This window comes from Solanum lycopersicum, chromosome 6, assembly GCF_036512215.1.
Source record: "Solanum lycopersicum chromosome 6, SLM_r2.1".
Taxonomy (NCBI): domain Eukaryota; kingdom Viridiplantae; phylum Streptophyta; class Magnoliopsida; order Solanales; family Solanaceae; genus Solanum; species Solanum lycopersicum.
The window spans coordinates 28829647-28841650 of NC_090805.1; positions in this window are offsets into that span (position 1 = coordinate 28829647).

Sequence of the window (12004 nt, forward strand, 5' to 3'; positions counted from 1 at the left end):
GTGTTCAATGTGCAAGTATCAAATCACAAGAAATGTGCAGAAAAATTGGCCTGCTGCACCCATCGACGAAACCATCGACAGACCGTCGTGTCATCGATGGATTGTTGGTGGGATCCTTTATGACCTGGCATGTCTTTCAAATTTTTCAACTTAGGGAACCCTCGATGGAATCCCATGACGGACCGTCAACCCTGTTACGGTTCGTCGATGGGGAATCATCGCGTTTTTACGCACCAACCTGACCCGTCCGGCTGAATATTATAAGTTTTAAACTTTTATAATTCCCACCTCTTCACATAAACCCCTCATAACCGTTTCTCTCCTCATTTCCTACCATTTCTCCCCACTTCATCACCAATAACTCATATTCCCTCTTCATCTTTCTGATTTCCCACATTTTCTACAAATTTCAACGATCCCTTTCTCTCCTAAATTCTCCTAGTTTCTTCAGTCCATTGTCGGTCGGTGTTCGTGGTTGTTGTTGCTGCTGTTCAACTCCTAGAGTTCATATTATTATTCCTCTACTACAGTTGTCTGGTATGTTGTTATGAATTTCTCAGATTAGCTTTTGTTAATATATGTCTACCTGTTTGGGTACTTAATTTTGGACCATGTTGCATGTTAAAACTTCCACACAAATGTCCTAAGTCCCTTAGAACACAGAAGGGATGGGGGTGTATTGTTTTGAAAAATAGAGTCTGTTTTCATGATTGTGTTCCTGACCTAGGGCTCGATAGGCTGTCAAAAATGCATGTTAAAACTAGGAAAATTCATGCCCTACGAATGATGGGAGGCTAGGTAAATGTTTGCTAAACTTAGGCTTCTAAGAATACTTCAAATTAGTATAATAGGTTATAAAAGTTTGGCTGCAAAACACTGTTCCCTGAAGGTCAGTATGAGATCCCGTTGACGGACTGTTGGTCCCTCAACGGACCGTCATTGGGGTTCATCAACCCTACTTTCCCTAGTTTACTCTAAGTGTCCCTCGACGGACAACTTTGACAGACCGATGTTTCCTCGACGGTCTGTCTTGCACAATTGTCGACAATATCAAAACCTTTATTTTTAACGTTTTTTAAATTTATTCTAAGTGTTCCTCGATGGACCCCCATGACGGATCGTCGTGCCTAGGATGGACCATCGATGGGTTCGTCCTACACTCTGTACTTCAACACAGTCATTTCTTTTATATGCTTTGATGCTTCCTCTAGTACTAACAACTTCTCTCTGCAGGTACAAATGACACCTAAACAGGATCGTGTCTACTCATAAGGGCGTTTTGATTTGAGTCAGTCACCCCATTGAACAATTTTATCATAGGCTCAGATGATGATCATCACCCAGAGTACGTGCCACAAGGCACCTGCACTCCTACCCTTGTTGCCCGCTTCACTAGAGCCACACCCACGAGGGTGGCACCCGGCGTAGTCACTGCCTCCCAGTCTGAAGAGGAGCGCATACTGACTGGTGCACCTTCTAGGTCTACTGCATAGTCTAAGGAGACATCTGGCTTCGAGGATGCTTCCGGTTCTGATGAGGTCTCCAGGTCTGAGGAGGCCTCTGCTCCCACCACCGTATCCTAGTCTGACTCGTCTGATGAGTCTGATTGTGCTGACTCTACCCCAGCACCCCAGACTGGCATCCCCACCCCGGTTGTTTATCAGCCTAACCGGTGGTGTGTTGAGGGGTAATATCAAGTAAACACCGATGCCAAGCTGTAAAATAACAAGGGGGTCTTTAGCCGGATCCTGACACTAGAGAGGCGGGTCCTTACGTGAAGTCTCCCCACCATGTCGGCTATTCATGAATTATTCACCAGGCATCGTCTAGAGTGCATGGATCAGGATGCAGGTCGCTACACTGAGGATATGGTCCGAGAGTTCTACGCCTCCTATGCGCGACTCTAGGATATCAGCTAGAGAGGTGGGTAGCCCCCACCAAACATGCTCCCTTGGATTACATCCGAGTGTACGGCAAGTGGGTTTACATTTACTTGTCGGCCATCTGCAAGGTATCTCTAGGACGCTGAAGTTGATGCCACCTGAATACCTCTAACTGTCGAGTTCGACTATCGGTGGAAGTTGATTAAAGATGGTCAATTCAAGCATGAGCTAGAGTTGAGAGAGACCATAATGTGGTGGATTGGAGAGTACCTTTCTGTCGATGGTGAGGCTGCCGATTGGGTGCTAAAGCCCAAGGGAAGTATCAAGAATGCTAACCTCACCTTCACAGCTAAGTTTTAGTGGCTATTCGTCCAACACTGGCTTTCCCACATTGCTGCTAATAATATTGTCACCTAGAATTGTGCAGTGCTGATGGCGGTGATGATTATAGGGTTTGAGGTCTACTTCACATGGCTACTGTAGGCGGGTGATACACGAGAGGGCCTTCAAGGTCACTACTACTTACACTTTCTGTTTCATGGTTTTTGATCTATGCAGGTTAGAAGGAGTGCCCGTGTGGCACATTGATGTGCTCAAGACCCCGTCTGGCACATTAGATATTGGCCTCATTGGGGATGAGGTCAATGAGTTCGCTCCAAGCAGAAGGCCCCATATAGAGGTGCATCCGCTAGGTGAGAACCTCGCAGCCAAGGTGGTGCAGGCCCAAGGGGATAATTCGGGTATATCTAAGCCTACCTACACCATTTTGGTCGAGTCTATCCCGAGTGGCAGCACTTCTTCGAGCTCCTCCCCCTCTATCCCATCTGCTACACTGGTCCTGCTAGCTAGGGTCAAGAAATTTGAGGCCCAAATGTCCACACTTCTGCACCACATCCAGCCTTAGATGCAGAGGTCTATTGCTGAGGCAGAGGAGCGCTTAGAGATGAAGATGGTCCAACACACTAAGCGAAAGGTCATGCAGGTCCACCGGCGTTTGGACGCTTTTGAACTGCGGGTTCTTGCCCGAGCAGACCCTACAGTGGCTGTGACGTCTCTCCAGGTTGTTGTGGAAAGTCTTAGAGAAGATTAAGATATTATACTAGAGGCTCGGGGGTCGGAATCTGAGGGCCCTTGTGTAGAGCCCGCTGAGGAAATAGTGTTGGTTGCCATGTTCTCCACTGCCACAGTTCCACCACCTTCACCAGGAGAGCGTGCCAAAAGGCACCGGACTAGAGATAGGAAGAAGGAGCGCCATGAGTTAGAAGCTGCAAGGAGAGTCTCTCTTATTAATGAGGAGGCCTACCAGTTGAGGGCTATGGAGTTGGCTTCTAGGGAGTCTAGATCTAGAGTTTATGAGGCTGAGAGGAGCACTACTACTGGTGCTGTTTTTTCTGAGGACACTACTGAGGGTGTCCTGACTACAAAGGGAGCGGGTTTTGGGCAACCGGACCCGCCTGCTTTTTGATCACCGTCACTTTGCGCCTCAGGTTTGCTTCACTCTACCACCTTATTTTATATACTTTTATGAATTGGGGACAATTTCATTTCTTATTGTTGGAGGTGGGGTGAATGGATAGTGAGTGCTAGGGTAAAGTCTGAGTATCCAAACTCACGATACTCTCTTGGGGTTTTCTGGCCTGTGCTCTTTTTCCCCAAGAGACTGGTTATTTTTATTCTTGAACTGGCATGTTGGTATCTTTTGTAAATAGTATAGAAATGGAATATGAAGCATGGTGGCTAAACAAAATGATATCCTGATTTAAAGAAAATGTTGCATGAATAGGTACAATAATTGATAAATGTGTGGCACTAAGCATGATATAGAGATACACCACTGCATGACTCTAAATCTACGACTCCAACTAGGTGTCTGGTAATCAAGTAAAGTAATGAGATGTCAAGTGAGTGTGAGGAAAATTTGAATAGTCAACTATTTGTACTGAGATAGAACTTGTCGGTTAGTCCTGCTAAAAGTAAGTTGTAATAGACAATTAGGAAAGGATCACAGGCCCTTGTTCAATATATCCAATCTTTAGCCTAAATAAAAGAAAAACCGAACTTATCTTTTTTGGGAACAATATGTTATCCTTGGTCTCTCCTTGGACATGTGCACCTCAGCTTATGCCAAAAGTATAACTTGAGGGTGACTAATGCAGAAAACAACCTTGTTGTGGCCCTTACCAACTTTGGATATTTTTTACCTTAACTCAAGTCAAAGCCATGAGTTGAGGGTGACTATTATGAGTAATACTCCAGAAACTGGGGTTAAAAGAGAGAGAAAGAACAAAAGAAAAGTGACTCAAGAAAATTTGAAAGCAAAGTGGAAAAAATAATTTGAAATTTTGGCAAAAATACAAGAAAAGATAAGAGTCACTTATACAAAAGGAAAAAGATGGGAGAATAGCAAGGTTAAAGAAAATTGACAAAAAGGGCGAAATAAAACGATAAAAAGGTAGGATTCTTAGACGTTATATCAAGGAGGGAAACAAGTCACTAAAATATATCTAAATGTGTCCTACCTGACCCTGAGCCTGAGTTACAAGATAAGAAAGTCTCATCATGATCCTAAGAGTGCATTATGGTAAACTTAAAGTAGTGAAAATAAGTGCAAGCCTATTGCAACAAGTATAAATGAGGTGAGAAGTTTTCGTGAGAGCGAGTGTTAAAATATAATCCTTATATTCAAACTGAAATCATTGTGTGAAAAATGAGGATATTTTTTTGAAGTGAGAACACTAGTTGCAATACCGAAAAATTTGTACCTTAGTGAGAGAACAAAAAGGATAGGTATCGGTATGTGGTGAGTATGTGTCATGGTCTGATTCACATGACCAATCCTAATAGTGATAGCATGCATAAATAAATTTGAAAATAACTGGAATTGATAGCCATATGATTTCAAAAAGCTAAAATAGGCATGTCGATGGTTGTAATGTAGTTTTCTCTTTGTTTGCACGAAATCTGTCCAGAAGGAGAACGTGGTAGAATTGTGTTGAAAATTGCAGACCTGCGGAAGCCATCGATGGTCCATCGTGACCTCAACGGTCCGTAGGTGGACACCGATGTACGAAGAAAAAGGCTGCTAAAGGAAGTTGGGGTTACAGAGGCTCTCGACGGACCGTCATAGCCATAACGGACTTGCATTTCCATCAATGTTAACAGAAAGTAGCCAGTACCCATCTACAAAGGATTCTAAGCATGAAAGAATGAAAGACATCGACGGATCTTCGTGCATTCAACGGATGTCATCCATGTCTGTCGATGGTAACAGAAAGTTGGTGAAGAAATCTGGAAAAAAAGAAATATAAGTATGGAACGACGGAGGTCCTCGACGCTACGTCACTCCAATAGTCGACTCAGACACTTTTTTGGTAGATTATCCATAAATTGATTTCCCTCTTTTGTTAGTACTTTATTATTATAAATACTTGTAAAAACCTCATTTTTAGGGTTAGACTCTTGCATATTTTCTAGTTTTATTGTTCTAAGTGTTTAATTCTTAGATTTTGTGAAAATTACATTATATTCCGGAATCATTTGTTGCAAGTTTTTGATTAAGTCAAGTAATCTTCTCGATTTTCTTCAATCACATCAAAGTAAGTGCATCAATTCTTATCTAATTAATATGAATTGTGTGGTTATTAACATGGGTAATTAAACTCCATAACTAGGGTTATAGGAACCATGGCAAAATAACAAGGTAAAACCTCGCTAAAATAATAATTCTCGAATAGTGTCTTGCATGTATTGATAATACTTTCATTTAGAAGTCCTTTTAACGATTGCATGCGTTAAAACTCGCCTTGTTGCTACTTGTTGGACCAGGGAGGTAAATAATAAGAAAAAAATTATCAACGTAGATTTAGTATACGCAATCTAATTTGCTAGACTTAGTTGGTGCAAAGTAACTACTAAGACAAACATCGATTATGATTCTTAATATGAGGTAAAGGTAAGGTTTAGTAACGCACAAACACATAGTCGGACCAAGTTGCGGAGTGAAGTTATCTAGTTGTTGGACCAAGTAATTAGGGATACATAACTTACCACTTTGAATGCAAGATACTCGGAAAGGATTGTTATAGCTAGATTATCACGTTATGAACCTGTGGGGAACACTTAAGCCCTAGGTACTCTCATTACTTGATAAAAATAAAATCTTTGAACCTGTTACTTATTTACTTAGAAATAGCTAATTACATATATTGCTTAAAAACCCATTTTTGGTACTAGTTTCTTGGAAAGGACTTCACTAAATAGAAGTAATAATAGGTTAAAGTTTAGTCTAAATAATTTTCCTCGTGGGATCGACTCCAACTTCATAGTTGGGTTCTTTAGTTGATACGACCTCTTATACTTCTTCTCGAGAAGTAAATTTTAGCGTATCACCCACTTTTACGGATTGTTTCATAGGCACTCTTGTTGGGAACTTGTCCTTCTCGTGGCTATGACTTTTGTCACTATTGGAATGAGTCTTGATTAGGGTCATTTGCTATGTTCATCTTCAGTATGGGAGTTGTCCACTTTATGTACGAACAAGAAAGCCATTTTTACTAGGGTTCTTGGTTCTCTTAATTATTGAGCTTTGACCCTTCTTGATATAGGGCATCGACCCTTATTGATAGTTGTTTGTCCTTGGTTTGACGACATGATGTATATATTGGGCTAGTATTTTTATTGAACCTTTTGGAAATTGTTTCTATAAACGTTATTGAAATTTGGATCTTTAAATATCCAACTTGATACTCTTTGTATATTGTGAACTTGATTTACTCATTATGTTTCAATTGTGTTGCCGTTGACTTGGAAATGATAACTTGGTGAATCTGAGGTCTCCGGATCTATAGTTTTATACCACTAACTTATATGCTCAGTGATAGTTGTTTCTATCTAAGGGAATGTTTAGGAGGACGCTTGATGTTAGCCATTGAAGATGGAGATTTGAAAGTCTAAAGGAAGATCACACTTGCATATAGGCATATACATTTTGTATAAACCTTGGGACTTGTACATGACCTATGTGTTGTATATTTATATGAAACTTTGAGGGTTGATATTTTCATGTCAACATGGGTTGTAATATTAGTATGGTTATACATTTTTATCTTTTTTGGTTGTGTAAACCCAAGTCTTCTAATTAACAAATTTACTATATGTTTTGAAAGTTTGTGTGAAGCATGAACCGACTGATTTCTCTTCATGGAAGTTGGTAATATTCTTGTTATTTTTCCTTAAGTGTGAGGATAATATATGCATGAAAAGCTCGTTGGTTATTTGCTTGATAGATTTTGGAAGGTTTTTTCGTCATAAGTTATAATTTTGTGCCATTCAATTTTGACCTCAAGTAAATATTTAATGGCAAGATGCACATCCTTACCTAAATTATATTGTTATGAACCTAATCCTTCCTCATGATTAAAATCAGTATTCCCTTTGTCAATTTCTTATAAATGTCAAAAGTATTAAATTAGGTGTCTTGTCATGTTTTAGTATCTCTCAGAATGGGTCGTTACAGAAACAACAATCCTCTTCCCTATCATCACGCCACTTTTAGAAATAAAAAGGGTACAGAAGAAGATTTAGGGTGAAAGATCATATGAATGTAAGAATGGCCATGGCATAATATAATGTTTCTACACATTGAGGGTAAATTATGAGCTTAAGAGACTTAACACACTATATGACATGAATGCTTATACGAATAGGATCTTATCATGTGGATGATATCCATAACTCTATGGATTAAGCTTGAGATTAAAGTACTAAAGTGTTTTACCCTCTTTTTTTTGAAATTGATCATATATGTGATCTCTTTAAAGTTTATGAACATAGGTCATAGATAAAGATCTTCAAAAGTTGCCATGGAGATGCTCGAATGGTAGTTATTGTTGTAGTAGAACTCAATTACTGGTAGGTGATCATCCCAACATCCTTTGAAATAAATAATACATGATCTTAACATATATTCAATGGTTTGAATGTTCCATTCCACTTTACCATCTCCCTGAGGATGACAAGCGATGCTATGTTTTGCTTGAGTACCTAAACACTTTTTAAAAGTTTTCCAAAAATGAGAAATGAATTGGCACCCCTATCCGAAATGATGGACAAAGGAATCCCATGAACACTCACAATATCATTAATGTAGATTCTTGCATAATATTATGCAGTGTCAGTAGAATTAACGGGAATAAAGTGGGCAGATTTGGTCAGCCTATCCACAATAACCCATATTGAATCATTTTACCTCTTTATTTGAGGAAACCCAACCACAAAGACCATATTAATGGCTTCCCACTTCCAAATAGGAACATCCATGATTTGGGTTAAACCAACCGGTTTTAGATGATTGAATTTGATTTGTTTGCAATTTGGACACTAAGCAACAAACTCTGTTATGTCCCTCTTTAAACTATCCAACCAATAGACCTCTCTATGGTCGTGTTACATTTTGGTGGCACCTAGATGTATAGAATAATTGGAATCGTGGGCTTCTTCTAGAATTCGATTTCTCAAATCCTCAATGTTTGGTACACATAATCTCTGTTGGTACCTAAGAACACCATCCCTCCTTGGGAGAATGACTTATTGAGCTTACCAAGTACTGATTCCTTCAACTCCATCGATAGACGATCTAGATGTTTCTTAGATTTCACCTCCACCACTAACAATGACTTGGGTTATGATGAACCATGAAACCACCACTCAGAGAATATTCTAACCGCACACCTAAGCGAGACAACCTATGAACATATTTCACAAGTTCTTTCTTCTCTTCCTCCACATGAGAAACACTACCATAGTCAAACGACTCAAAGCATCCACAACCACGTTGGCCTTGCCAGGGTGGAAAAGGACACTCATGTCGTAATCCTTCAAAAGTTTTAACCATCTTATCTGTCGGAGATTTAACTACTTTAGTGTGAAAACATATTGAAGAATTTTATGTTCAGTAAACACATCAACATGCACACCAAACAAGTATTGTCTCCATATTTTGAAGGAAAAAACTACGGCCGCTAACTCAAGGTCATGAGTTGGATAATTATTCTCATGAATTTTGAGTTGCCTAAAGGCATAAGCTATCATTTTTAAATGTAGCATTCGAACACATCTTGTCACGACCCAACCCGATGGGCCGTGACTAGTGCTCGTTTTGGACACCCACATACAAACCTGGTAAGTATAACCAACTGAAACTAAGACAATATGGAATTTAATCAAATCAAGCAACCATTCAACCGTAACAACATACGCGAGCCGACAAGGCCACCACTATTCAAAGCATAATAACATACGTAAGCTGACAAGGCTGCCCCCGTACAAGCGGACATCCCAAACAAACCATGTCCATACCATTACCCAAAACATATATACACAACCCACATAATGTCCACAGACATCTAAGAGTACAGTAGTGAAACTCGACGGGACAGGGCCCCGCCATACCCATAGACGAGCAAAAGACTACACAAAAAGTTATGTACCAAAACGACTAGGCTCCGGAATAGTGGAGCTCTCCCAATCAGCAGAGTAGATATCCTAGGCGGGAGGATCACCGAACTGTGCGTCTACACCTGCGGGCATGAAACGCAGCCCCCTGAGGAAGGGGGGGTCAGTACGGACAATATACAGAGTATGTGAAGCATAAGGTAAAAATGACACGATACCAATATGGCAAGTCGAAACAAAATATCGCTACACATGTACCCTTTTAAGTGAAAATCATGCATATCTTTAACATATAAGGTGCCTAGCTTCCCTAGTAAGGGACTCGGCAAAATAATCATCACGTCATCTCCGTCATCATCATCATCATAACCATCCTCATCACCAATCAAATATATAATATACATACCCGGCCCTCTAGTGAGGAACTCGGTGACATATGCAAAAAACTCCGCACGAACATTACCCGGCCCGCGACTCGGTGAAATGATAAATGACTCTATGCACGAGCAGAATATTATGAGCAACCATATGCAATTAAAATCATTTCTTATAACTCAATAGAACAGTCAACGTGAACTAGGAAGGAGTATTACCAAAGATTAATGTTTTATCAAGATTATGAACCTTTAATACGATATGGAAACGTAAAATCCCAATGACACTAAGAAGCACTACCATAGATATTAGAGATCATCATAGCCTTAGACATAGCCGATATATAGAGGAATAATTGTGGAAGCAAGAATATACGTCACCTAGACGCTCTACAGGTAAGTATCAAACATGTCCGTTATTCGCTTATTTTTAAAAGTCATGCCAAACAAGGAAAGAACGGACAGTGTTACATATCGTATAATTGATCCGCACGTCCAATATTTACTGCTCAAGCTATTAATCTATTACAAGAAACAATCGTGCCGCAATTAGATAAACATCGCTCTTTACTTTCTTGTAAGCTAGCTAATAATCTAACGAAAATTCGGCAGCACTTCCCCTATTTTCCTTACTTCGTCCCAATCCGACAACAACTCAAATTATCCACAGCAATACCAATAACACATATAACCCAACGAATCATATTAAACAGCCCCCTTCCCAAAACAGTTCCGTCGGCAACCATAGCAGCAAAGCAACGACACACCGAGCGATAACTCGTTTTATAATTCGCAACACATCTACCTTATCGTATTCATCCTTTGGAGTTTATACTCATAATCACATTTAACATATAAATAATGCCAAAACAGAATTTTCCCACAGTTTGCTTTAATCAAAACTGCCCAAGCACCAACACAACACCACTAATAATACGATTATGGTTTCCGTTCGTACTTAGCAGATTCAATAACTAAAACAAACTTCCTAAGCTACTGGTCATGCCCCCTTCTTAAAATTAATGGATAATTAATAAAGGCATTCTAAAGAATTAACACACCAAACAAGGAGATTACTAACCAAATTATTTGCAGCTGCTGGCCAAGAGTTGCGGGGTTGGTTTCCCCATTTCCATGGCTGCCTAAGACAAGTGGTGAAGAAGAAAATGATATGCAGCAATGCATTTCACCACTTTATTTAGCATGGAGTGGATTTCTCCACCTCATTTAATAGTATGAAGTGGAGGCAGCCCCCCTCTACACCTGTCCACTAAGGCCAGCTCACAATCTGATCCCCTTTAAATTTTTGCCTTGAGTAGTGGGGCCCACTGGATTAAATTAATCCTGATCAGCCACTAACTAATCCCTCACATAAAGTTAATGTCACTTACATTAGCCAAATCATACTTAATATCACATATGGAATTAATATCCTTGCCTAATATTTCTTTAATCACTTGGAACTTAAAATAAAATCTCATTCCCCGGACTTATGTCTACTAGATCATGATGCGCACTACGTATAAAAACATACGAGGCATAACATCCTTTCCCCCTTAGGAACATTCGTCCACGAATGTTAAGTTAGCGTCTTACAAAAATCCAATTCCATCAAGGTCTCTCTAACAGGTATACCTATCAACCTGCATTCCGTAGCTTAGAGATGCCTCACAGAGTCACAACTTACTACATAATCTAGTTTATCTATCAATATAGTCAAGCTAGGAATTGAATTACCTGTAGGTATGGGGAACAAGTAAGGATACTTATTCTTTATTTCGTCTTCCGCTTCCCAAGTTATTTTCTCCCTATTGTTATTTTGCCACAACACTTTGACGGAAGCCACATCCTTAGTACGTAACCTTCTAACCTGACAATCAAGTATAGCTACGGGTTTCTCTTCGTATGAAAACTCCTCTGTTACCTGAACATCATCTACGGGGAATACTCTAGAAGGATCACCAATACATTTACGTAGCATCGATATATAGAAGACTGGATGTACCGCCTCCAAATCAGATGGTAGATCCAACTCATAGGCAACCTTGCCTATCCTCCGAACAATCTGATAAGGCCCAATGTATCTCGGACTGAGCTTCCCCTTCCTGCCGAATCTCATCACACCCCTCATGGGTGATACCTTCAAGAATACCCAGTCACAAATCTGAAACTCCAAATCTCGACGCCGATTATCTGCATATGACTTCTGTCGACTCTGGGCTGCTAATAATCTTTCTTGAATAAGCTTCACCTTGTCAACAGCTTGCTGAATCACATCTTGGCCTATTAACTTAG